General features: G+C 31.0%; 1 protein-coding gene and 1 long non-coding RNA gene across 2 annotated transcripts in view; both read left to right on the top strand.

Annotated features, from left to right (window-relative positions):
* The window catches only part of mgl (low-density lipoprotein receptor-related protein megalin), a 189,434-nt gene that overhangs the window by 63,755 nt on the left and 100,554 nt on the right, over positions 1-25,125 (top strand). The window lies entirely within an intron of this gene.
* LOC146537435 (uncharacterized) lies at positions 15,191-16,270 on the top strand. The gene is made up of 2 exons (XR_014878123.1): positions 15,191-15,458; positions 15,657-16,270. It is a non-coding gene; the product is annotated as an uncharacterized LOC146537435 (long non-coding RNA).

Genomic DNA, 25,125 nt, shown 5'->3' with positions numbered 1-25,125 from the left:
CTTTTTATATGAAAAATGATGTCGTAGCGTTGTAAGTTCAATTCTGATTTAAGGGGGAATAAATTGTAATTACTTCCTCGCTCTAGTAACCAAGACAAAGAACGTCAGTTAGGTCCACCAGCCAACACACAATTTCTTGTAAATTGGGAGGTGTGTGGAGAAACTAAAATATGGTATGTATTATAATAAGCTATTAGGTTTGAATAAATTGATAAAATAAATAAATAATTATAACCAATTCACCATGTCACCAATAACAGACCCAAAACCAGAGAAAATACACATATTTTCACAGCTACGTTTAATTTAGATAAGAAAGGCGTCTATATGTTATACTCGTACGTTATAATTTAATGCTCTTTGTTCATCCACAATCTGCACATCGTGTTTTAGTACCGTCTTAGGTATTGTACCCTCATTTGTTCTGATATGGAGAACAATATGAGAATATAATACAACAATGGATGAAGAAATATTGAGGTAATTTATTATTATTTATTTATTTATTTATATATATACTAATGAGGTCACTTGAGGAATGTTGTCTAGGTTCCCATTGCGTACTTTGATAAATGGGGAAAATTGGTACTTTTTTCAGCATCATACTGTATTCGGTTTATATAGACTATAGAGCGAGCGCCGAATTGTAGAGCGAGGAAAATCAATATGAAATATTTTATAAATATTTCCTTCCTTCGAGGGGGAATTGAACCTGTAACCTGGTATGTTTACAGTTTCACGCTTATGTCCTGCGCCACGACTGGCTTATGTTTGTTATGTAGACAGAAATAACCTAAAGTTGAAACGATTTCACCATTTTGAAAATACTGTGAGTTGAATGACAATTGACTACAAATTAGAGCCTTAAAAGAAAATATTTTTTACTAGATTCTCCCGGGTCTAAAGGGGATCTTAATAATACTTTATGTTAATTCTATACGAAGAATTCACTTAAGTGTTTTGTAAATTTTAAGAAAAAAAGATCTCTTTTAAGAAAAAACGATGTTCGGGTATTCTATTACCAAAGGAAATTGTAAAATATTTTATTAATTGAATGTAAAGGCAGTTCTCAGTTAATTGTATTTAAATGACAAACCGAAAGTTACACAAATAAAAAAAAATCTTGCTTCTATCTTTTCTTTTTTCTATTTCTTAATAAATAGTTGCATTATATGACGTCAACTTGTAAAATGATATGTGGTTGTATACCTTTGAGCCTTTTCTACTTTCAATTCCCCCAGGATATTTAGAATCAACCACCACCACTGAATTCGTTAACGTTTCCAAAATAATGCACAGACAGAAAATGGAATGACTGATTAAATTTTTTTGCAACTTCTTCCATATAATCAGAAATATATATATATATGTAATTCCATATACATATATGCCCATGAATAATCTTTATCTATACGTTTTTTACTGTGCTCGAACCGATCATAAACATCAGTTAGCGATTCCACACTTGTCGTATAAAAATTGTACTTTACAAGGTGTGAAGTTTCGTCGATAATTTTATAAATGGTCTTTTATTGTATGTTTTCATTATATACTTCTATTAAGCGGTAGTTACTTATTCAATTCGAATATTAAATTAACTTAATTATTTTAGAATAGAAAATTAAACTTAACTTTTATTTTTTTTTTATTAATATTAAATACTTGTAGTGTTACAATTAACTGGTGTAATAATTTAAGGTTCCAACTTTGCGACAACTGAACCATTTTCATTTGATGTCCCTAAATCAGTATTATAAAATAAATATTCAACAGATATATTCGAAAGGGTGAAAATGTAAGGGGAACTACAGTATCCGATGTCTGGACGCGAATTTATTTAATTTCCGCACTAGACCTTTGAAGCTCGGTAGAGTGGACTATATTTAAATTTTATACTGGCTCCATTTTTACTAAAAGCAATAGCCGTATTGATGTTATATGAAATGTAAAGCTTTGAGTTAGTTATTCTTTGAGCTTACTTCCTTTCTTTGGCTAGTTATGTTTGGTTGTGATAAGAAATCCTTTCATAAGATGATAAAAGGATAATATTCTGTAAAAAATGATACTTATTCTATAGAAAGATTTTATAAAATGTAAGCCACATAAATTAGAGTGCGGTGTTTAACACCGCTAATCTATGAGACTCAACTTACTCTACTAATTAATTATTCAATTCGTAGAGACCTTCAGCTTAACGTTCTACTCCACAACAATTGACTCATATAGATCCTTGGAAATTTTAACATTTTTATTGAAAACTGCGTTCTCGACTTTCCACCCAAATTCGAGATGTTAAACATTGAGCAGCGTAGCTCAACGCTGCATTTTATAATACCAGACAGAAATTTCTATATGAAATTACAGTATTTTGTAAAACACATTCGTCACAGTAAAAGCAACAGTCGTGAGCAAAATGACGATATTTGAGTTTCAAACGTCAACAGGACCTACAAATATTTACACGTGGCGTCTAACTCTCGCCGAAAGAGCGTCTTTGCTCCAAGTTACCCCACAATTAATTATATAAATGCTAATTTACTTGGAATTTAATTACAATTTTGTTGTAGCGTTTTTAAAATGACTGGTAAAATGTGTCATTTTGTGCTGGTTAAAGACCATAATAAACCAAAAGTGAACCTATCTTAAATTCGAAAAAAATCATGTTATGCTATTTGTTTCAGTTAAAGTAAGAAATATTATCCAAAACTACTCCTATTATTCTGCATCAAAAGAGACTCGTAGCCATTAGATATAAGCGTTACAATGACTATGCAAATACTTCTTTTAATCTATTTAAAGTGTAATTCCACACTTAAAAAAAAAAATAAAATAATAACGGTATTTGAACCCGCAACTTTTAACAGCCATCCAAGTTTCTAAAAAAAATATTATGCAAGCAATATAACTAAAAATATTTAGATCTATACCCAATAAAGGAATAGCCAGACCACTTGAAGCTGACACACTCCAAACAGGTGGAGGTGAAGGCGAGCTACCTTTGATTAGTGAGTATGGGAGTCTGTACGCTAATTAGTACTCTACTTGATTGTAGGACCGTGGATTGTATTGAAAAATTGTTAAACATGTGTGGACAAATATGGGATAGAGGTTCGATTTCCATAATGATATTGTATAAAATGGAAACTGATAACGGCGCTGAGTTTCGCCATTCAACACGCAATGCCTCCAAAATTGGAGCGGAGTGTCTTAACACTATGTTTTCCGATTCTCTGCATGAAGCTGAAAAAAAATGATTTTTTTCATTTTTTAATTTACCTTATTAATATACAATTTTTTTTCTAAAATTTCCATTTTCTGATAGAGCTGGTTGTTTAGTAAAGAAAAATTTAGTATTTTAAACTTTTTATATCAGGATTTGAACCCACATATTAAAAAATACATATAAAAAAAACATTCTCCAACTACCCTACACGTCTAACATTATTTAATACCCAGTATTAAAACATCAAAGACCCACTGGACACTGTATGCAAATATTGTAAAAAATCACACAAAAATGAGTCTTATCTCCAAAAAATAGAGTGGATATCAAAATGACAAGAGTTAATGGAGAGATGAGCTCAGGGAATGGGCAACGGGACCCGCGCAATATCTTAATTAAGTGCATCACAACGAACTATTATGTGTTTGCACTTGAAGGAAATACGTATGTATAGCTGTGTTGGATAAACCTCGTTCATTACTTGTGGCTTGCTATAATCATTATAATACTTTTTTTTAGTTTTCCGCTTATAACTTCTGGAAACCTAGTGTTAAGACTCTTCGTTTCCATTATGACACTATCCTTCTTCAATTTCCGCCAAGTTGCTCGCTTTTGTCTCGTTACAGAGCGAGGAAATGAATATTAACTATTTCATTTCTTCGAGTGGGAATCGAACCCAGAACGTGTAACGCACGCTTGTGCCTCTGCTCCACGACTGGCCTCAATATGATATGTAGATAATATATTGTCTCTAGCATTTCTGTTATACAATGTCCTTTCATTACTGAGTAATTGACAGACGACGCACGGACGAAGATACTGAACTTGCGAGGTTGAAATTTTGCATAAAAGGTTAGAGTTAGAGTAAGGGAGCACAAAGAAAATATCACTAGGAGAATGTAAAAATAGGGATTTTATATTTTACGTTTTTAAGTCCACATAAACAAAGAATAATTAAATCATTGACTCGATATCGAATGATTAGTAAGGTTAAAAAATGTTCTTTTAGGCTTCAGAATTTTCCAGAAGCCAAAGAAGAAGTAGAACTGAAAAAATGATTGTGATCTCAATTACCAGAAAATTGCCTAATAAATTTCAAATTTCCTAAAAAGAAATAAAAGTGATCGCATACTAATACTACATATGAATTCAATAAAAATAAATTCCTAATAGAGACATTTTATTGCTCTACCGCCGTATAACATGATGCTTACGGAAAATATCCGCTTTCCAATACTTTTTATAAACGTATGGAATTAAGATATTTTCTCTTTAACAACTTTCCTGGTGTTTCTTTTGTAGCTATTAATAACTTAATAGGAGCATGTTTTTTATGTACAGAGGGAACCTTGTGATATTCAATAAATAACTGAGAAATATGAAATTTGGTGCGTATGTAGATTTGGAAATGTAGGCGAGCAATTAAGAAAGAATTTCTCAAAATTCTTACGCGGTCCATTTTAATAAATTTTAAGAATTGCAGAAGACAGCTATTATTACATTACTCTTTACGCTGTTTCCCGCACATAGCCAGGCATTCAGAGGGTGCGAACTGGTAACTAAGTGTTTAACGACACGACAGTTCCATTTCCAGGTTTTCGCCGAATTTTAGAGGCATTGAATTGGGTTGCTTCAACGCCGCGTTACCAAAGCGAGGAAATGAAAAATATTAAAATTTTCATTTTCTTGAGTGGGAATCGAACCCAGAACCTGTCACGTATAGCTAGCTAACGTAACTAAACTACCTAACATAAACATCTATAGCAACACCAATAATAAGACTGTAGGTTTAGGGAGCTTGCAAGTTGGGGGGTAGTTGCCGTAGTGGCTGGTTTGCGGCTCGAGATAGCGACGATTACTGGAAACAATCCTAGTTAACTGCTTAGTTTTACTGACTGCCAGTACTATGAACTAGTGTAGGTTGAAATTGGTATAGTTTAGTTTATTTTCTGCCTTTCTTCTTAATAAATTTCTAGGGAACTCTTAAGGGTATAATATATCCCTTGGAATTGCGTGCTATAAATATTTCTTATTTACACTTGTGCTTTTGGGGGTTTACTTTGTTGTATATGTTATTGTGTGTAAGTAATTTAAGGATATACATATGTGAATTCTGTATGTGAATGAAAATTGAGTGAAAACACTTATCGCTGTCCTGAAAAAATCTAATTATTCTCCTTATTAGGGATCGAACCTACAAACATCGCGTATACAGTCAGACGTTGATTGACTGTGCCAGGAGTACCTCAATGATATTCTTATTGATTTTAGGTATAGTGGGCTACGTCGATTAACGCTAAGTAATATAGCCTATAGCCTTCCTAGATAAATGGACCATAGATAAGTGGACCAACACAAAAATAACATTTCCATACAAACCGTAGTTCCTGAGATTAGTGTGTTCGAGGAAATCTAAAAAAAAGCTCCTATAGATCGCGTTCCATAGTATATTAGATGGACCATGAAATTTAACAAATTCTATACTATTATATAGAATAGTAGTGTTCGTACGATACACACGCTCTAAAGGCATTGTTAACTCTATACCGACAATAGGCGTCTACGTTACTGACAGCTCATTTTTTCCCATCATATATATTGTACATATTTTCCTTTTTTCCTCTAAGATTACCGTGAAATTTTTATGTTATGTAGATATATATGGTATGTAAGTGTTAGTAATTGAAGGTGAGTGGAATCTGATTTATATTGTTTTTGAGTGCCGAAATATATATGAAAATATGCCTTTTTTATAGTTTAATAATATTAATTAAATGATGCCCTAAAAGGTAATTAACCTTTTAGGGCATCATGGCATAGAGCCACAAACTTACGATTATAAATGCAACACTACTTAACACTAGGTTCACAAGTATCCTTTGCCTAGCCTGCTATCTGCGGGAAGCAAAAAAATTTATATTATAAAAATAAATAAATACCTTTTCATGTTAGAGTAACATAGTAGAGTAAAATTAAATATTTATTTACATACTAGCAATACCTGCAGCCCTGCCCGCGTGGTCACATATATCACATTCTAAGTTTCTTAGACCGTTGACCACATACACCACTAGTTTCTAACATTAGCACGTCCAACCAAACATATTCTTCGACTATATAACTCCAGATATCCTATAATTGACAAAAAGTTCCAGCACAGCATCACAAATCTCTAGATATCATCTGGTTTATTCCCGATCGATTGTTAACAACGAAGACGCCCCTTATACAAGTATAGGCGGATGCAATCACATTGATCAATTGTATCATCGCATCCTTCCAATCATGTCTATCATTATTTTAAGGGACAAGTCAGGAAGCTAGTTAAAAACTATAATAAAAGCTTATTTAACCAATCTACATACATTTGACGCCGATGAGATGCAGCAGAGTTAGTGTTCTTATAATGCGTACATGGAATGATTGTGCTGTTTTATGTAATAGCCTAGCAGTGTATGTAGAGGATATGTAGAGTTAAGACACTCTGTTCCCCATACACTGCCAAAATATCGAGACAATGGGAAATGAAATTATATCATACTTTCGAGTGGGATTCGAACCAATAAACGTCGGTTTTACAGTCGCACTCTTGTACCTCTGCGCTAAGAAACGCCTCAATATAAATAATAATAATTAAAATTCAGTAACTATTTTTATAAAATATAAAACTGAATTATATTTATAGAATAATCTATTTTCAAGGCAAAGTGCGGCGTTGAGTACCGCCATTGAACACTTTAAAGATTACGATTATTGTAAACTTCGTTCGTATACAATGGCTATATAGAATTAAATTATGAAATTTTGAAGTAAGTAGACCTATGTATATAAATTCAAACAAACTTTCTATATAAACATTTTCTTTAATTTGTAATCTAAGCGTGAAGCAAAAACAAAATTTTACTCAATTGTTCAACAAGAACAAGACCAAGAAAATACGAAGGAGTATACATCAAAAACAAAGAAGCACTTCACTTTAGAAAACTTAAGACAAACTACTGGAGTAATTGCTGGGAACACTCAAGCGATCCTCTTAATGTCATTATAAGTAATAGAAATTCTACTTTCTTTAAAAATTCATAGGGATGTTTTTTTACGTAAATTTATAGAATTTTTTATGTGAAAGTGTAAAGAAACTTCTGTTTGTTTCGTTCATTCATATTTGAATCCTATCCCATAAAAAATAATTGATTCCCTCTAGTAGAACTTGAACCTACAACCATCGAGCTTAAAATAAAAAAGAATTATTACTCAATAACAATATTTTAAAAATATATTCAGGAAACACTCAAGCAGCCCTAAATCGTTCCTTCAGTACCGGACACTTCCATCTAATAGAATATTTATTGGACAAGTCACAGCTGCTTTCGTTATTTAATAATCCGTCGTTATAGGGAAATGTTCGTGAATAATCGCCCTTGTACTCTATCTAGAACTCTGGCAGAGATTGATAATAATTACTGACTGACTATATTAATTTGTATGAAAAAATATGAGGAAAATTAGGTGAGAAATAAAATAATATATGTTTTTAGTAGTGTTTTGTAATATGACGATTGTTTTTTTTGTAGAAGAAAGAAAAATACTTTATTGTAATAAAGAAGCAACATTTTGTTTGTATTTTTTTAAAGTGTGTGTATATTTAAAACATTTACAACTAGAGTATATATAGAAATATCTTTGATTTATAATAATTATTTTATTGTTTCAGGTACGGTGTTTTTACTGGTATAAAGCGACACTAGTGAGTGCTAAGTAAGTGTATTAAAATGATTATTTTGAAATGAAAAATCTGTACTATAAATAAACCTTATTATAAAAAAAAACATAAAAAATTTTGGTACTTGTAAAGAATCGTCATTTGAATGTTGTGAAGACATTAATAAGAACCAGCAGTTCCTGAGATTAGCGCAAGCAAATAAACTCGTCGTTTCAAAAATTTTAGTATAGATTTAGAGAATCTTTAAATTGACTATGTATATAAAAAATATATACTTAATTAGTGCTTAAAAAAAAAACAATATAATTTATATATGACCACTACACAAAGACTCGGTGCTTTAAGTTAAAGACATAGTCTGTACAAAAAGAGCATAATTCATCAATTGTCTTTCCTTCGACCTCAGACTATTAGGTAATTATTTACTTTTTTTATTTCAAACGTATTGTTAAAACTTTTTTGCTTGGTTATTTCGTAACCTCACTTAAGTGGCATACTTCTAAGAATGAATTATTTATACGTTTTTTGTACACGTGGTCTATACTAGTTTTTTGGTCCGAATCCACGTATTTTTCTTTATACAAAATAGTTTTTTATAATTAAGACTATATTGTGCTTATATAGTTTTTATTAACAAGAAGAGTAATTGATTATTTTGAATGTTTTCCTGTTATATCGACGAGTAACCAGTTCTAGATCCATAATATTTGGGAGTTGTGAATTTTATATAAAAAGTAAAATATAATTCATCTATGGTAATCTATACTAATATAATAAAGCGGAAGAGTTTGTTTGTTTGTTTGTTTGTTTGTTTGTTTGAACGCTAAGATCTCTGGATCTACTGGTCCGATTTACTTTGTTTTTGTTTTGTATGAAAGCTGCATTCTTCAGAAGTGCTATAGGCTATATAATATTACATTACACATATATACTAATAAATTAAAATACTTTCTAATTTGACATGCAATTTATTCTGCCATGTCAATAACAACCGTCGTCGCTACGCGACCGCGTTCGTTACCTCGTCATTTTGATATTCATCCTTATGAAAATAAATATAATAGTCGCTTTTAGCATTTCATCTAGATTGAAATTATATTGCTATAGAAATTATATGCTTATATTTCAAGCAGGCGTAGCCGCGTCCGGGTCCGCTAGTAGTACAATAAGATAGGACATAGAGGAAGAGGATATACATTTTATTATAGTTTTTAGAGAAAAACTAGAAAAACTAGAGAGAAACTTTTTATTTTAAAACCTTCCCTCTCCTTCGAATCGCTTTTTTACTTAATTATACTAAATTACGAGAAATAACTCGTATAATCTAACCTAAATAATTAATATAACAGAATAAAAGTAAAGAATAAAGAAAATATTATAAAAATTGTCTATCTTCAACATTACATAAGATATGGGAAACCATTCTCTAAAATGTTTACTTCATAGGTTGACAGTACTAATACATCACTGAGTCAGCTCTATGTGCTCGCATCACGTATAATACGGCTTGTATATAAAAATGACAATATCTAAGCTTTCTTTTCGTAATTTTACGCTTCAGTTTTTTGCAATCAGTCCTTGTAGTGGCAGCAGCAAATAAAATTTGATAGAAAAAATGTATTATATATATTTAATATTTTTTTGTTATTTAAAGGCAAAAATGTGTAAAAAAAGCAGAAAAGGGTTGCTATATGCGGGATACGCGGAAAGCGCTTTTTAATTTAATAGTAAAAGCTTTATGTTAGAAGATAATTATTTGTTGTATAGTTTATTTCATATAGTATTATTAACATAATATATATAGAGTCGTAGTTCCTATTACAGCAGGCTTAAATTATTTCTTGAGTACTTGTTTGTATTTAAAAAATATGCAAAAATATTATTGTGTTCTCGTTTGTGTATTCCGAAATTTCTGTTTCAACTTTCAATTTTTTTTATTCTGACCTTACTTGAAGTAAACTATTCATATATGTGAATAGAAACGTATATAATAGCGAATTCTTGATCGAAGAGGTTGATTTCTATTAGTTTTTATAAGCAATATACAAGTTTTATATAAATAAAGTAACTTGGAACGTACACGACATATCAAATATTTGATGTATTAATAAAATACGTATTTTACTTACAATTATATAAGAAATATTTATAACTTCATTATGTTTGTTCCATATAAACTTTTATTTGTTTTGTAATATCATCGAATATGCTGATATTGTTAAGTTTTAATATTTTTACTTGATAGCGCGACTGAAAGGAGAGTAATGTGTTTACCAGTCTATGTATGTGTGTCGTTGTCGAGACCAAACGGGTTGACCTATTTTGATGATTCTAAATTCTTAACCTTGTGAATATTATGAAAGATATGACTATAGTTTCTTCATTCATCACAGCTACAACCACACGTCTTATTGTGAAAATGAAAAAAAAACAACGAATTATGTTGAATGGGATATCTTTGAATAGATGTTTAAAAATAATCTTACGCTTAAATCAATTAAAACTTAAAGGAATTCCCGTGTAAAATTAAATATTTGTCGATTACAAAATTATTTTAGTGGTGTAATTGTTCAGTATTAGATTTGACAAAATTTAAAACAACAGGGTTTGACTTTGTCTTTTCAGTTTTTATAGAGCCGTTTTTTTTATTTCTTTTTTGATTACTAAAGAAATTAGCTTATTTCATATTAATTACTAAAATAAGACATATTTTTTCATATTATTTTGCTAACTCTACATCATCAATTAGCAGAGGGTGTGTGACGTAGACAAATAGTACCATACGCCGCACCTGTTGAGCGTAGCATTAGTACCTGTCACTGACAGCTCCCAAGCAATCAATTTGAGAATTTCGTCACCTTCCTTCCTTGAGATTTTGTGAAAGAGTTCGCCAAAGTGTTCATGGAGAATATATTTAGACTAACTTTAAGATTTTTTTAATGGAATTTACTCTTTTTTTAGCTTCACTATGTATCCTGCAGATAGTAGGGTAGAGGGAAACTAGTGTTAAAATACTCCGTTCCCCACTTTCGCTACATTGTGGAAGTTCCATTTCAGTTTTTCAGTTACCTAAAAAACTAAACTATGCTCGTACTCCACGATAGCTAACTTTCAAAATAATAATAACAATTTTTCAGTTAGCTTTATCCGAATGAAGCACGAGAGTTTCGCTTTTAATTAAAAATAATGTTTATTTTCTATAAGAATATAGTTTACATATTATATGTACATAATAATGATGTCTCAATTAACAATTCTTTTACACTGAAATAAATCAAATCAAATCTGCTTCATGCTGTATCCCGCATGTAGATTTAAATGGACTCCACTCACCACTTTCCACCGATTCCCGGAGGTATTGCGTGTTGAATGGCGGAATACAACGCCGCACTTTGCCTCGATATCATAGAGAAGAAATATTTTCAATATAAATTTAAATAAATATTTAATTTCCTCGGGTGAGGATCGAACCCACAACCTGTCTCGCTTATAGTCAAACTTGTGTCTCTACGCCAAGACTGGCCTTTACAGTTCTATTAAAGTAAAATAACAGTGTCAAATCTTATAGAGTCGTTATATCGAGAGCAAACTGAGCATTAATATGCAAAGACTCCACTGTACGTAGACGCTAATTAAAACTGCGGTGAATGGTGGAATAATTTCATTAGAAATTTAAAATATCTTCATTTCGATGCGAGATGATAAATATATTCGAAGTTGTTGAACGTACTACTTAAAATTGAACCCGTGACCTAAAAATATAATTTAATGTTTGAAATAAAAAAATATAATATATATTTTGATTTTATCGCTCCGGTAAGAAGATAAAACGAGGTGTTAAGTTACGCTATTTCTTTTATATAATTTCTCAGTTTTCTCCTATTTATTTATCCGCGAAAAATAAAGCCAAGGATTCAGCTTATAAAAGTAGCTCTATTTTCCAAAAGTATCATACAGTTTGTCGGCCATTAAGTTGAGAGTATAATATGGCAATACAACAAATTTCTCTCGTAGAGAAACATTCTTTGCTCTACATTTTACAAGAAATAATGATGATATCGTGACTGTTGAAAACGAAAAAACCCAGCGACTTACTACACTGGGGCTAGGAAAGCTTTACAGTTTTATTTTAAAATTCTGTAAAAAGAAAGATCACTAAATCAGAGACCTAAAGATAGAGACATCTTTTTATTAATTGGGAATGAAATGTCTAACTGAACACGTGGTGGGTTCCATATTTATTAAAGAATTTTTAATTTTTAAAATTGTTTTCGTTTGTTTTTAAAGTCGATGGAATGTGGGAACGGAGTGCCTTAACACTAGGTTCCCTCTGCTTATCCTACTTTATTAAAAAAAGAGTGATATTACGACATTCTCTTTGGTTCGTAAAATATAGAAGATGCTTGAAGACAAATTTAATACTTAACTTAAAACTCTATTATGTGTACTTAAATGTAGTTTATACTCTGGAACTATTGAACTGTTAAGTGTTACATATTACTTGGTTTGATGTAACGAACAAGAGTTTAACCTCATTACTTCTAATAGAACGCCTTTGATTAAAATTATTAATTTAGTTGATTAATTAGAGACAAGGTTATATTGGTAAAAGGGCATGTATCTTTTATATTATTATTTAATATTTTTTATAGTTTCCTGCGAGAAAACCAAGTGGTAAAATATTCCGTTCTCTATTTATATGATAACTTTGATTGGCCCAGTTTTTATAATAGTATTTTTTTAGCTTCACGCAGTGTTCCGCACGTAGCGGGATAGGCAGAGGGAACCTGGGAATCTAGTGTTGAGACATTCCATTCCGATTAGGACATTTCCGTTCCCCCTTAGCGCCGTATTCTGGAAGCTTTCCGTGTTGAGTAGTGCGAATCTCAAAGCAGCGCTTTACCTCGTTACCAAAGCAAGGAAAATAAATATATTACTTATTTCATTCCCTCAAGTGGGAATCGAATCCACAACAGCCTTATTAATATTAAATGTGTAAAATATTTTTCATGCAAATGTATTTTTTACTTAAAATAAGTACCAGAGAGAACTTTATCTTTAATTCTCTAAAAACCTAAACTCCAGCTGGTTTATTCGTGGTAACGAAACACTCGTAAGACAGATATGGCTAACAAGGTGCTCAGCGTAATTTATTTTTCGCATCCTCTGAGAGGACTTCAGGGAGAGACTGCGGTAATAGATTCAAGAGTTGAAGTCACAGGCTCTAACGAATGCGAATTCAATTTGCCACTTCTGTGTTTACTTTTTTTAGTCTTTGATAGCACGTTTTTTGTTATATTTTTGTATTTTTAACGAAAATAGTTCAAATAAGATCTAAATTTGCTTAAAATCTCAATTCGGGCATAAAGTAGAGTATCTTCACACTTAAATCCCTTTGTCTATCCCGCTATGCGGGATACAGCGTAAAACTATTCCTTTTTATCATTAACTTACTCTTATCACGCTAAACAAAGTAAAATTTAAACATTATCATAAAGGTCATCGACCGTTATCGGTGTTACGGCCGTGACCCCGGCTTAATACGCTCGTTAGCAGCTCTACTTTCATTTCTTTTCGAAGTATCCATAATATTTATTCATATCTTCAATAACTTAGAATAACAATATTTTCTTTAGGTATTTTGCACAATGTTTAGCGTAGAGGGCTTAGTGGTATATTATTCTGTTCTCCACTTTTAGTTTCATTTAGAGACGTTTTGTATTAGCTTTCAAATTCAAAATATTCTTTATTCAAATAAACTTATAATAAGCACTTTTGAATTGTCGAATGAACATATGAACAAAAAGCTACCACCGGTTCGGAAGGCAGTTCTGCTGAGAAGAGCCGGCAAGAAACTCAACAGTTACTCTTTTCAAAATCAATGGTACAATCTATTACATTAGTTGGCAGCTATCCTGCATTACATTCAATAGACATTAATTCCATACATGTTTGTTCTCTAAGTATTCTTGAACAGTGTAATAAGCTTTACTTGTCAGATTTTTTTTTACTTTTTACGGAAGTGGCAAATCTAGAATACACTGTGGAATTTTATTATATACATGTGTGCTCAGAGCTAGCAAAAAATAATACTAAAAATTACTAAAAAAACATTTCGAAATAGAATTGATAGATATAGCGTCTGCAGTTGATACAAAAAAAAGCAGTTTCAGGCTTTTTCCAGCATTGCGTGTGAAGTGGTGGAGGTGTGGAGTAAATGAACCCACAACCCTCGTTTTAGTCACAGGATATCCCATTTCACCACGACAGCATGACTAAATAAAAAGGGATTCAAGATATTCAATTTTCACTAAATATAATTTTAAAATGATAGACTTAAACATTAAATAAAGGAAATGGCAACGAAGAATATTTAAAGTATTTAAAATGTTCTTAGTTCTTTATGTTAATGTTAATGTAATGAAATTAAGATGAGTTCGAGTTCGAGTGAAGTTAAAAGTGGAGCAAACTGTTATATTCAGTGGCTTACTTACAATTTAAGAACTTTCTCTTTGAGATTTGAGGCTGTGCACTGTGAATATTTTTTTTGTGTTAAAATACCGGAAATTTATATATTTATATATATCTATATAAATATTTTTTTCTGTTACTGAGTCACTGATAGACCTCTTAAGCGACGAATTTGTGGACTTAAATAAAAATAGCCTTTATATCTGATGCCATACCATTACGAAAATATTAATTAAATAATTGTATGGATTTTTTTGGGATCAGTCATGGCGCAGTGGTTCAAGCTTGTTACTGAAAACGAGACAGACTGTAGCTTCGATTCCCACTCAAGGAAATAAAATATTTAGTATTTTCATTTCTTCGCTGTGTCGAGGCAAAAGCGGGTTCCGCCACTCTAACACACAATGCTTCCTAAATTTGACGGAAAGTAGGATGAGGAGAGTACACGCGGAATACAGCGGGAATATTAGATTATGTTCAGTAAAATCATTATCAGTTGGTATCATTATCAGTGACATACGCCCAATGTTAATAATCGATCCTAATCCATAAATTGCTACCATATATTAAAATATCAATCTATTTTTTGAGTTTAGCTTGCCAATAACCTATCGAAGTACTTCATTTTCAATCTTTAACTTCAATCTATCGTTGGGAGGACTAACTGGAGATGAAGAGGGAACTTTGTATGAAAATTACAGCTTGTGCGTGCCAATAAACGATCTGTCCATTTTGACATTACTGTGGATAGCAAAAATGACAGCAAAAACGACATATTTTGGGGTTTACTTTATCATATCCCCGGATTGCAAAATTGCATTTATATTATATTTGATTTTTAAAGTAAATAAATATGTGGAGTGACATTTCTTCGAGTGATAGTAATGATAGTGTTATGTAGTCAGTGTCAGCAATTACAAATATAGGCAGTGAGCATATAAAAATATATCAAGAGAGTGCTAAAAACTTCTATCAAGTTGGTGCCTTTCCTGGAGTTATTGCTGCAATTGATTGCACTCGAACACTTATGTGTTTAATCGCCATGTGAGTATTATTAAGTTATATAAAGTTTTCTTTACAAAAGCAGGCAAATTATGGAAATTTTTTTTTGTATACTTAATCTCAGTTACTAATTACCATTTCATTTCTTAATTTGAGCTCTGGGCTTATTAATTTCAGTTGCTGATTTTCCAAATTACTATCTCATATATTTGTAAAATAATATTTTATATTTTATTATAGGCAGCAAAATGTGATGCAAGACATTATGGTAATCAATGGAAGTAAAGTACCAAATAGACCATATTTATTAACACAAGTTCTTAATCCAAGTACTAAAGCAAAGCTGCAAGCAAGCATATATTAAACCAGGAACATAATAGAAAGATATTATGTTAACCTAATATTACCTATGGTATGGAAAAAAGGGGATGGACCATATAAAAAAAAAACTTATTATAATTTATTAGTATGATGTGTAAATAGTATTAAACTTATTAATATTCATGAATTATATACCTAATATAGAAATTTTATATTTTTAGAACATTTGCAAGATAATTTCATATTATGGCACTCCATTTGCAGAGATCTTAATTTGGAGGAAGTACCAGGGATGGAAATACCTTCATGACATGATAGATAATGAGGACAGCGCTGCAATATAAGATATCACAGAAAGGATGTAAATAATTGTTTTATAAGATGAATAATTATTCAAATATTTTATATTTATTAATTACTTAAGTGAGAAGATTGTTGGTTAATCATAGTTTTACTTGTTTTTGGGGGTGAATAAGGAAAACAATGTGTATTGTAATTTTTTTATTATTAAAAAAATGTAACCTATTTTTTTATTTGTCTCTTTATATAAATATTTTTTATTTCTTAATTCTAGCTTGCTCCATGTTTAGTAATTTTATCACCTTTATTCTCCATACATTTCTTATAAGCTACAAAATATTTAGTGAATTTCTTGCAATCACTGTTTTGTTTTTACTGAAAAAAATAAAGTATTTATTAGTTCATTGTTCAATAAAGCATTCATCAATATAAGTTAAAATAATAATCTTGCACTTAATCTCAAATTTTATTCTTTGTTATCCAATGTAGCAATAAACAATATGAAATTGAAATAGCCAAGCAAAACGATATTAATATTATAATGAATTCAAAAATTCTATAGAGGCTAACGCCTTTATATAATTTTTCGCATGTATATATAAACTTAATAAACAAAATTATGAATACATACGATACTTACCTTACTATGCCGGACTCCATTAATGAAATTAAAATAATTATCTTTAGTTCAGTTTAGTTGTAATTTTATGGCGTTTCAAGTTATGTTTAATAATTTATACATGAAAATGGGTTAGGAATAAAGTATCTTAAAACTAACAATTAATTATTATATTATAAAAACATATGCTGTCAAAATGACATGTTCAAGTTCCATTGTACGCACCTAAGCACATTGCATTAAGTTTTAAAAAGTGTTTTAATATTATTAATTTTTATTCTTTTTTTAATATTTTGGGACTTAAAGATTTATTATTTTATTAAAAATAGTTTTTATAGGACTTTTATAAGTAATAATAATTAATTTTAAATTTAATTTAGCATATATATTAGGATTTTGTTAATTAAAAAAAGATACGTAAAACGAAACTATCGTTACCGCAGGGAGGGCCCTCCAATCCACTTTTGATGATAAGTTGACATTATCCGGAATGGTTATTGGCATGCAGGTTAGAGATTGGATAGATATGTCGAACATTCCAAGATGGACGTTAACTGGAGATCGGAGATACATTATTAATTTCGGGCGTTAGACGATTGTAATTTGGCATGTGGTTCTAATTTTGGTAGCTTAGAGAGTGCAAGGGAACACTAAGATTCGATACATCCTATGTCAAAATTATTACGCGAACGGAAAATAACGGGATTTTACGTTTTTTAGTTCACGCAACGATGTGGTATTAATATTTTTAAATGAGCCATTTCATATGTGTTAAGCTTAATATGAAAAAAAAAAACTTAAATTTATAATATTATAATAAATTATGACAAAACTAGTTCTCGAATCGATGTAATTTATCTGAGCGGCTTTCTCTCTAATTGTGTCGCGTAGCCTTTTGTGAATATACCAGAAAGATCACTTTCCCACGCCACTTATTTATAACCTAATTCTTATAATGTGAAGACGACAGTTTTTATTGTAATATACATAAATTTTATTGTTTTTTATATTTTTAGTTAGTATTTATTGAGGTCAGTCCTAACGCAGTGGCACAAGAGTATGACTGTAAACGCCACAGGAAGTGAGTTTGATTCCCTCTTGAGGAAATAAAATATTAAGTTCATTTCTTTACTATTTTCTGGGTTTTCAATAAATATAATTAAAGTAATTTCAAAAAATTCAATTTTGAATGATATAAACTAGAGTAGCTAATACACAATTTTTTATAGCTTAGGGAACTTGGGAACCTCTACATGTATATATTACATATGATGTATATATATGAAAATGTAAAATTTGGGCTAACTTAACTTCTCACGCATCTTGATTAAACCACATGTTTTACTTTAACTAACATTCTCATTTGTGGCTGTTAGTTGATCGAAGGCTGTTAGATATGATCGTTCTTGCAAAAACCTCTTTAACGGCTCCACCATAAACGTGTAATTCCCATAAAACGCTATGAAAATGTTAATAATATTGGATATCACCTAATAAATATACCATCATGCTGAAAAGGGCATGGTTATCTATATATACAAAAGGACTTGTCCTCACTGACTGAGGTAAGACGCACGCACAGCCGTAGCCGCTGTGCGTAGGAACGTGAAATTTAGACAGATATTTACTTTCATAATCTGGACATCCACTAAGAAGGGATTTTGAAAAATTTTTACCCTAAAGGGGTGAAATAGGGGTTCAAAGTTTGTATGGAAAAAAAATTAAATCGGCACCGATTTTTATAAAATTTGAAATTTAAATTTTTAAAAGTATTTAATTGAATACGTGTTTCATGGTTTTCTAGAACTCTTCAATTAAGGGTGCAAATAAGGGGTTGAAAGTTTGTATGGAAAAATCTTTAAATCGCCACCGATTTTTATAAAATTTGAAATTTAGACTCTTAAAAATATTTCATTGAACACATGTGTCGTGGCTTAATAGAATTCACCCCTAATTACGCAAGCGAAGCTGCGCGCGTCCGCTAGTATCTCTATAAAATTATACTTAAAATAATATCTTCATCATTAGGTTCACGCTGTACCCCGCATATCGTAGAGGGGGACTTACGTTCCCACTTTCCGTTGAATTTTCGAAACTCAAACACAATGTTGAGAATTTAGTACGAAAACGGAGAATGGAGTGTTAAGACACTAGATTTTTTCTCTTAGACTGATAAGTACGTGCAGAATATTTAAGCATAAAGCTAAAATATATATTCATTATAGATATAGATATTAACTATAGTAACAAACGATTTCGTGTCAAATATCTGCTTAGAACTAGTGTTAGGTGCATCAATTTTCTCTTCGTGCGTTAAGTTTCGCACTTCAATGCATGGGTATCGAAATTTCTATTTACAGAAACAGGTGAATAAATAAATGTTACAATTTAATTCAATTTCTTTATAAGTATGTATATATTTCTTTCATTACCAATAAAACAATATTCATAAACAAAAGTTAAACATACACATCAAGTCCCCAAATTAGGGTAAACTTACCCCATACAATATTTACGAGTAAAAAACCAATTACAAACACATTATAGTAGTTTTTCTATCAAGCCAAAGTTTCTGCTAACTTTGTCCAAGTTGGCAGAAGTCCGAGCACTTGTCGGTTCTACTTGCGAAGGCTCTACTAGGCTTTGTAAACAATGAGTTCAGCTGTAATTTGAATAGCTAAGTTGCTGAAATATCTGTAATAATAATGCTTTGTGAGGCCAGTCTTGGGGCTGGGGCATGAAAATGGTGTGTGAAACTCAACAAGCAAGACAGAGCATTGCGTGAACTCAACATCTAGAATCAGAGAATAGTAGGGAACGAAGTATCTTAGCACTAGGTTCCCTCTAGGTACCCTGCGTTGGACCCTGCTAGATGCAGTATACAGCGTGAAGAGAAAAATTTTTTTTTCAACCACACCAACTCTTCACAGCTTTATGATAAGAATAAGTAGACTATTTTTAATAAAAAATTAAATTCTGAAAAAGCTGCCTTTCTACAATTTACATTAATATATAGGTTTTCATGTAAAATCTATGATTTTTTCTTTATTTCTAGTCAAATGTTATCCAAAATTAATTTTTAGGAGAGTAAAATGTCTTAACTTATTTTTGATCTATTGACAAAGTTAGAAACTAAAATATTTCACCTGACTTGACTGACAAATGCAGATGAAAATTCCATTATGTAAAGTAGAAGTCAGTTTGAAAAGGATTTAAATTCTTTGTTGTTCAAAAGTTTGTATAAAAAATTAAATTAGCTTCATCCCTTATTCCGCACAGCACGGTAGGCAGAGGCATCCTAGTGTTAAAACACTCCGTTCCGTATATTCTGTTGAATTCTGGAGGCATTGCATCGACAACAGACCGAAGAAATAAAAATATAAATTAAATAAATATTTTATTTCCTCGAATGGGTATCGAATCTACAACATGTCGCTTTTTACACACTTGTGCTTGGCTTCCAAAATATCGTTTATATTTTGGCTCGATTTCGGCAATTCAATAATAGCACTGCCTTAAAAATTTTGTAAGCTCTATAAAAGTTACCTTGTTTCTTTATTTATAGCCCAATCAACGTTCTCTTGAATAATATTCACATCGTAATCTAATTTCTAACGTCTAGAATAACATATTCTAAAATGTCCGAAAATGTTTAAAAGTTTCTTATCTTTTTAGTGCAATTTTTTATATGGTAATTACAATTTTTTTTAAAAATAATACAAATCTATTTTTCGATTTAAGTTCTCATGGGAATGATAGTTGAAGCTTATTCAAAAATACAGATATTGTTAAACGAATTTCAATATAAATGCTGTGATCATGTTAGCTATAGCATGACATAAAAATAGTACAGCTTTCAACGTACGTCGTACGTCCAAATCCCAGGACACTGTTACTATTTCAATTAAGTATATACAGCTTTTTTTCGATTTACTATGGAAAAATATTAAATAGAGAGAGATTTTAGATAATATGTCAAATAACTATGCATAAATGCATAAAGATTTTAGATTTATTTAGATTTTTCAGCTCGACGCTGTATATAGCAAAGGGGACATATGGCTTATGAGACTCCGTTCCCCACTTTCTACCGAATTTTCGATTCATGGCGTGCTGAGTGACGATACTCAACGCCGTGCTATACCTTGAATTTATTTGTTCTTTAACAAAAATATATTTATATTACCAGAGTCTAGGTTTTCTTTGATATTTACATATAAACATATAGAAATGCTTCAACAAAAATCATAGAGAAGCATATATATTTAGAAACGTCAAAAGAACCTCACATAATATAAGCAATCAAATGGATTAGCAGATTTTTAATTAAAATTCATAGAATTTATCAATAATTTTATCTCAGTCAATAATTCACGTTTTCTCATAGCAGATAGGTTTATTCAGAAATGCTAAACCTGATGTATTTTAAACCAGTTCTAGTATTAATTGCAGTTTCTTTCTAGATAAATATGTATTGGGTTTTAATTTAATTTGTATTTTTAGCGTATATTTTAATAATTACATGGTCATAGCTCAGTAGAGCAAGTTCTAGATGTATACGCAACGGTTTTATATTTGATTCTTAGTCGGGAATGAAATTTTTTGATTTCTTTGTTCTACAGTAATAAGCGCGGCGTTGGGTTCCGCCACGTTAGAAAATAGGACGCACTGCGCCTGGGCATATATCGCAAAGTTATATAAAGTATTAAAAGGATTAAAAAATTTAAAGGACGTTTTTTTACAAGAAACAAAATAAATGAAAATATTATTTCAAAAAATCTGTATAAAATAGAAAAATTGTACTAAGGGTCAGTTGCAGAATGCCGTTATTTCACACACCTTCGCTAATACTTCGCCATTTGCTAATATTAAAATCAATTTAAACTTTATTCTTTAAATACTAAATTACAATTTCCCTTGAGCCCTTCACGCGATGTCTCCATAGTATCTCCTTAGCAATGTCTCAGTTAGTTAACCTTTATAGTAATTTCGATTCTATGCTCCTAGAGTTAGAATTCAATTTTGTTTTCTCTTTAAGATTCCCACTTTTATATGGCGTTGAAAGTTGATTTATTATTTTTAACCTTATTGTTTACGAGATATGGTTGAATTTTCGTTGTTTCACAGTCGTACCGATCCGTACCAGGCGCTGCGCAGGAGTCGAGTACAGTTACAATTTACAAATAGCTTTTGTGTATAGATCGTTGAATGTGTGTAGTTTTTCTTTAGTATGAACATTACCTTACTGTTGGGTTTTGTGTTAGTTTAGAAACCATGGTTTTAAAAATTATATTTTATATGTATTTTCCTCATTTTGTTATTTTTAATTAAAGATTAATGTATATTAGTTAGAATTGTTTTCGTATTTATGGGAAATCTATGGAAGACAAAGCGCGGCATTAAGTTACGCCTCTCAAATAGTGAAATTATTTCTTAATTAAACACTGCAGATATATGGTCGTACCTTATTTCGTCTTTTTCTTTATTATGCAAACTAGGCGTAGAACTAAATATCTCAGTAAATAATTCCTAAGAGAGTTCAGATTTTTGTATTGCGTTTTTCCAAATAGAGTTGATATAACCTGTCTTTGCTTGCCAGTAAGATACGAAAACTAAAGAATGTTCGAGAAAGTTATTTTTATTATATTATAGGTACTGTATATCGAGTTTTTAAAGAATTCGGCAGAATATAGTGTGAATAACGGTATTGTTTTCGAACGGAAGTAATCTGTTAAGTATCACAAATCCACATTTCGCGGCACCAAACTGGTTATATTATTAAAATACGGAATGATTTTTTTTTATATACTCGCATATATTATATTTGTGAAACTTTTCGATGTTAATACGCCACTATGATTTTTTAGCTTCACCTTATATGTAGAATTTGGGTGAGCAAAAGGAACCTAGTGTTAATTCCGTTCCTCATTTTTCTTGTCAACTCATCACCATCCTTTTGCCTTGTGAAAGGGCTAAGCTATACCACCGAATGGGAATCGAACTCACAACTACCGCACTTACTGCGAAACACACTAACATCATACATATTTTTTATAAAATATATTTTTGTATAAAGCTACCCGGCTAGTATATTTAAATATGTCAAATGAAAAGAAAATTTCAAGTTGTGTCACCAAATATTCTTTTGTTTTCAATATATGATCTAGTTCAAGGGAAAGAAACTACGAAATACCATGAAAGTAGAGAACGAAGTGTCTTAACATTAGGTTCCTTCTTCCTACCAAGTTATGTGCGGGATAAAGCGTGAAGCTGATTTATTTTACACCATCAAGTAAGAGCTGACATGACATACCCTTCTGTCGTTGGGCTTGCAAGGTATCGTGACCTCCACCGTCCGTACCGCATAAGTTAACCGCTTTAATTAAATCCGCAACCCGCTTTGTCTTCATAAACACTATCTTAGGGTTGCTATAGGGCTTTCTAGTTGAATTTATTTTTTTAATAACTAAAGATATAGAGAAATGTGGGTAGTGTAAAAATGAGCTTATAAATTCATTCTTCGTACATTCGTTCATTACATACAGTCACTCAAACATATATACATTGTATGTATTGTTACTAGAATAAACAGAGAAAGACAACACTCGGCGGTCACACGTCGTTCTTACGAGAGTCACCGGGGAGAGTCAGTTTGTTAAACTATCAACATGGTCGGTTGGTTATTCTCCTCTGTTCATTGAGTGAGGCCTAGATCCCAAAGATATATTTACAGTAAAATATAGACTCTACAGGTAGTTCTGCAAGCAATGAATAACTGCAATCCCTTCTCGCGTTGTTTATATTTTTAATTTTTCATACTTTTATTTTTTTTTATAAAATGTTGGAAAATTAAATAACAATTTCAAATAGTGTTATCTTTTATTTAATTCTTTTTTGTGTGCATTCAACTAAATAATCTCTTCAGCTTCATAATATTAATAAGTAGGCTTATACAACGAAGAAGTCTTAGTTAATGATCGTGATAATACAAACATATTCGTACTTATTTAGTTCTTTTTTTCCCACATGTGGTAGGATAAGCAGAGAGAGCCTAGTGTTAAGACACTCCACTTCTCACTTTATTGGATGACGGAACTTAACTCCGCGCTTTGCTACTAGAGCGAAGAAATGATAATAATAAATATTTGATTTTCTTTTCTGGAAATCGAATTCTCAACCTCGCGTTTAGCACAACTGACCTCAAGTATATTATTCGTACATCTAGTTCAATAGTAATTATTCTATTCTACTGTCAATTCAATATATTTCACGGCAATTACGTATAGTTTAAATATCAAATAGCGCCCACGTAACCTTTTATAAAGGGATTGCTTGGAAATAAGGATTAAAGCAATATATATATGAGACGTACCAAATTGTTTGTGATGTTAATGAAAATATTTCATTAATTTCTCTATTTTACTTTTCATTAGTGAATGAATTTAATATTATACAAGTATTATACTAGTAGCCGAAACGAGGCTTCGCCCGCTTAAACTTATTGTTGTCTTATAAATAGAAAATCTTCACATAAATTGTAGTCTATATTTTATCCTGATGTATAAGCGAAGATATATAAAGTTCCATCTAAATCAGTTCAGTAGTATTTGAGTAAAACTGGGACATACATCCATCATCACTAACTTTCAAGTTTATAATATTAGTAGGATTATATTATATTGACATTGATACCGTGATTTTTGTAACTATGTAATAAAATCCAAGAAAGAGAGAGAAAGATAGAGTTGTATCATCATGAAATTTTACACTTATGTGTAGCATTAGCATGGATCATCGAGCTGGTGTGACGATGGAGTCAGGATCCGAATGGCAGAACTCTTTTTTTTTCTTTTTTCATTTTAGTGCACGGTAAACGGTTTTGAGTTTTCTTTTAAACCATGTTCTTTATTAAAAGAGCAACAACGCAGTATGTAAATGTAATAATTTATCTACATAGGAATACACGGTATTCTTGATTCCTCACTGTTATATAGAAACCACACAATTTTCTATAAAATTAAGAATAGTCTAATATACTAATATTATTAAGTGTTTGTTAGGTACACCGCGATGATCTCAGGAACTCAAATTGAAAAATATTTTTGTATTTGGTTGCCCATTTATTGGGGAAGGCTACATATATATACTATACTACTTAACTCACATTTTACCGCCTATTTTCAAATGAAAATTCATTTAAAAGTAGGGAAAAGCCGCAGTTAAAGCTAGTATATTAAATAGTTAAGTGTTGAGTGACAACCATAACTCTAGTTCATTATGCGTCCCACACGGACATATGACACAATTGTCTTAGATAAAGTTATACCCTTCATTAAGCTACAGCAAATTGAGGTGTTAATTACATTAACTATGCAAATAGGGTGTGGGGTTCGATTCCGGGTTTGTATTTGCGATTATTGAATTATAGAGGTAGTATTAGCTTTATCATCTGTTGTCGGTATTTATCAT

This window comes from Heliconius melpomene, chromosome 7 (genome assembly GCF_056956725.1).
Source record: "Heliconius melpomene rosina isolate 202511_hmr_F chromosome 7, ASM5695672v1, whole genome shotgun sequence".
NCBI classification, from domain to species: Eukaryota; Metazoa; Arthropoda; class Insecta; order Lepidoptera; family Nymphalidae; genus Heliconius; species Heliconius melpomene.
This window is presented reverse-complemented; position numbering and strand designations above follow the sequence as displayed.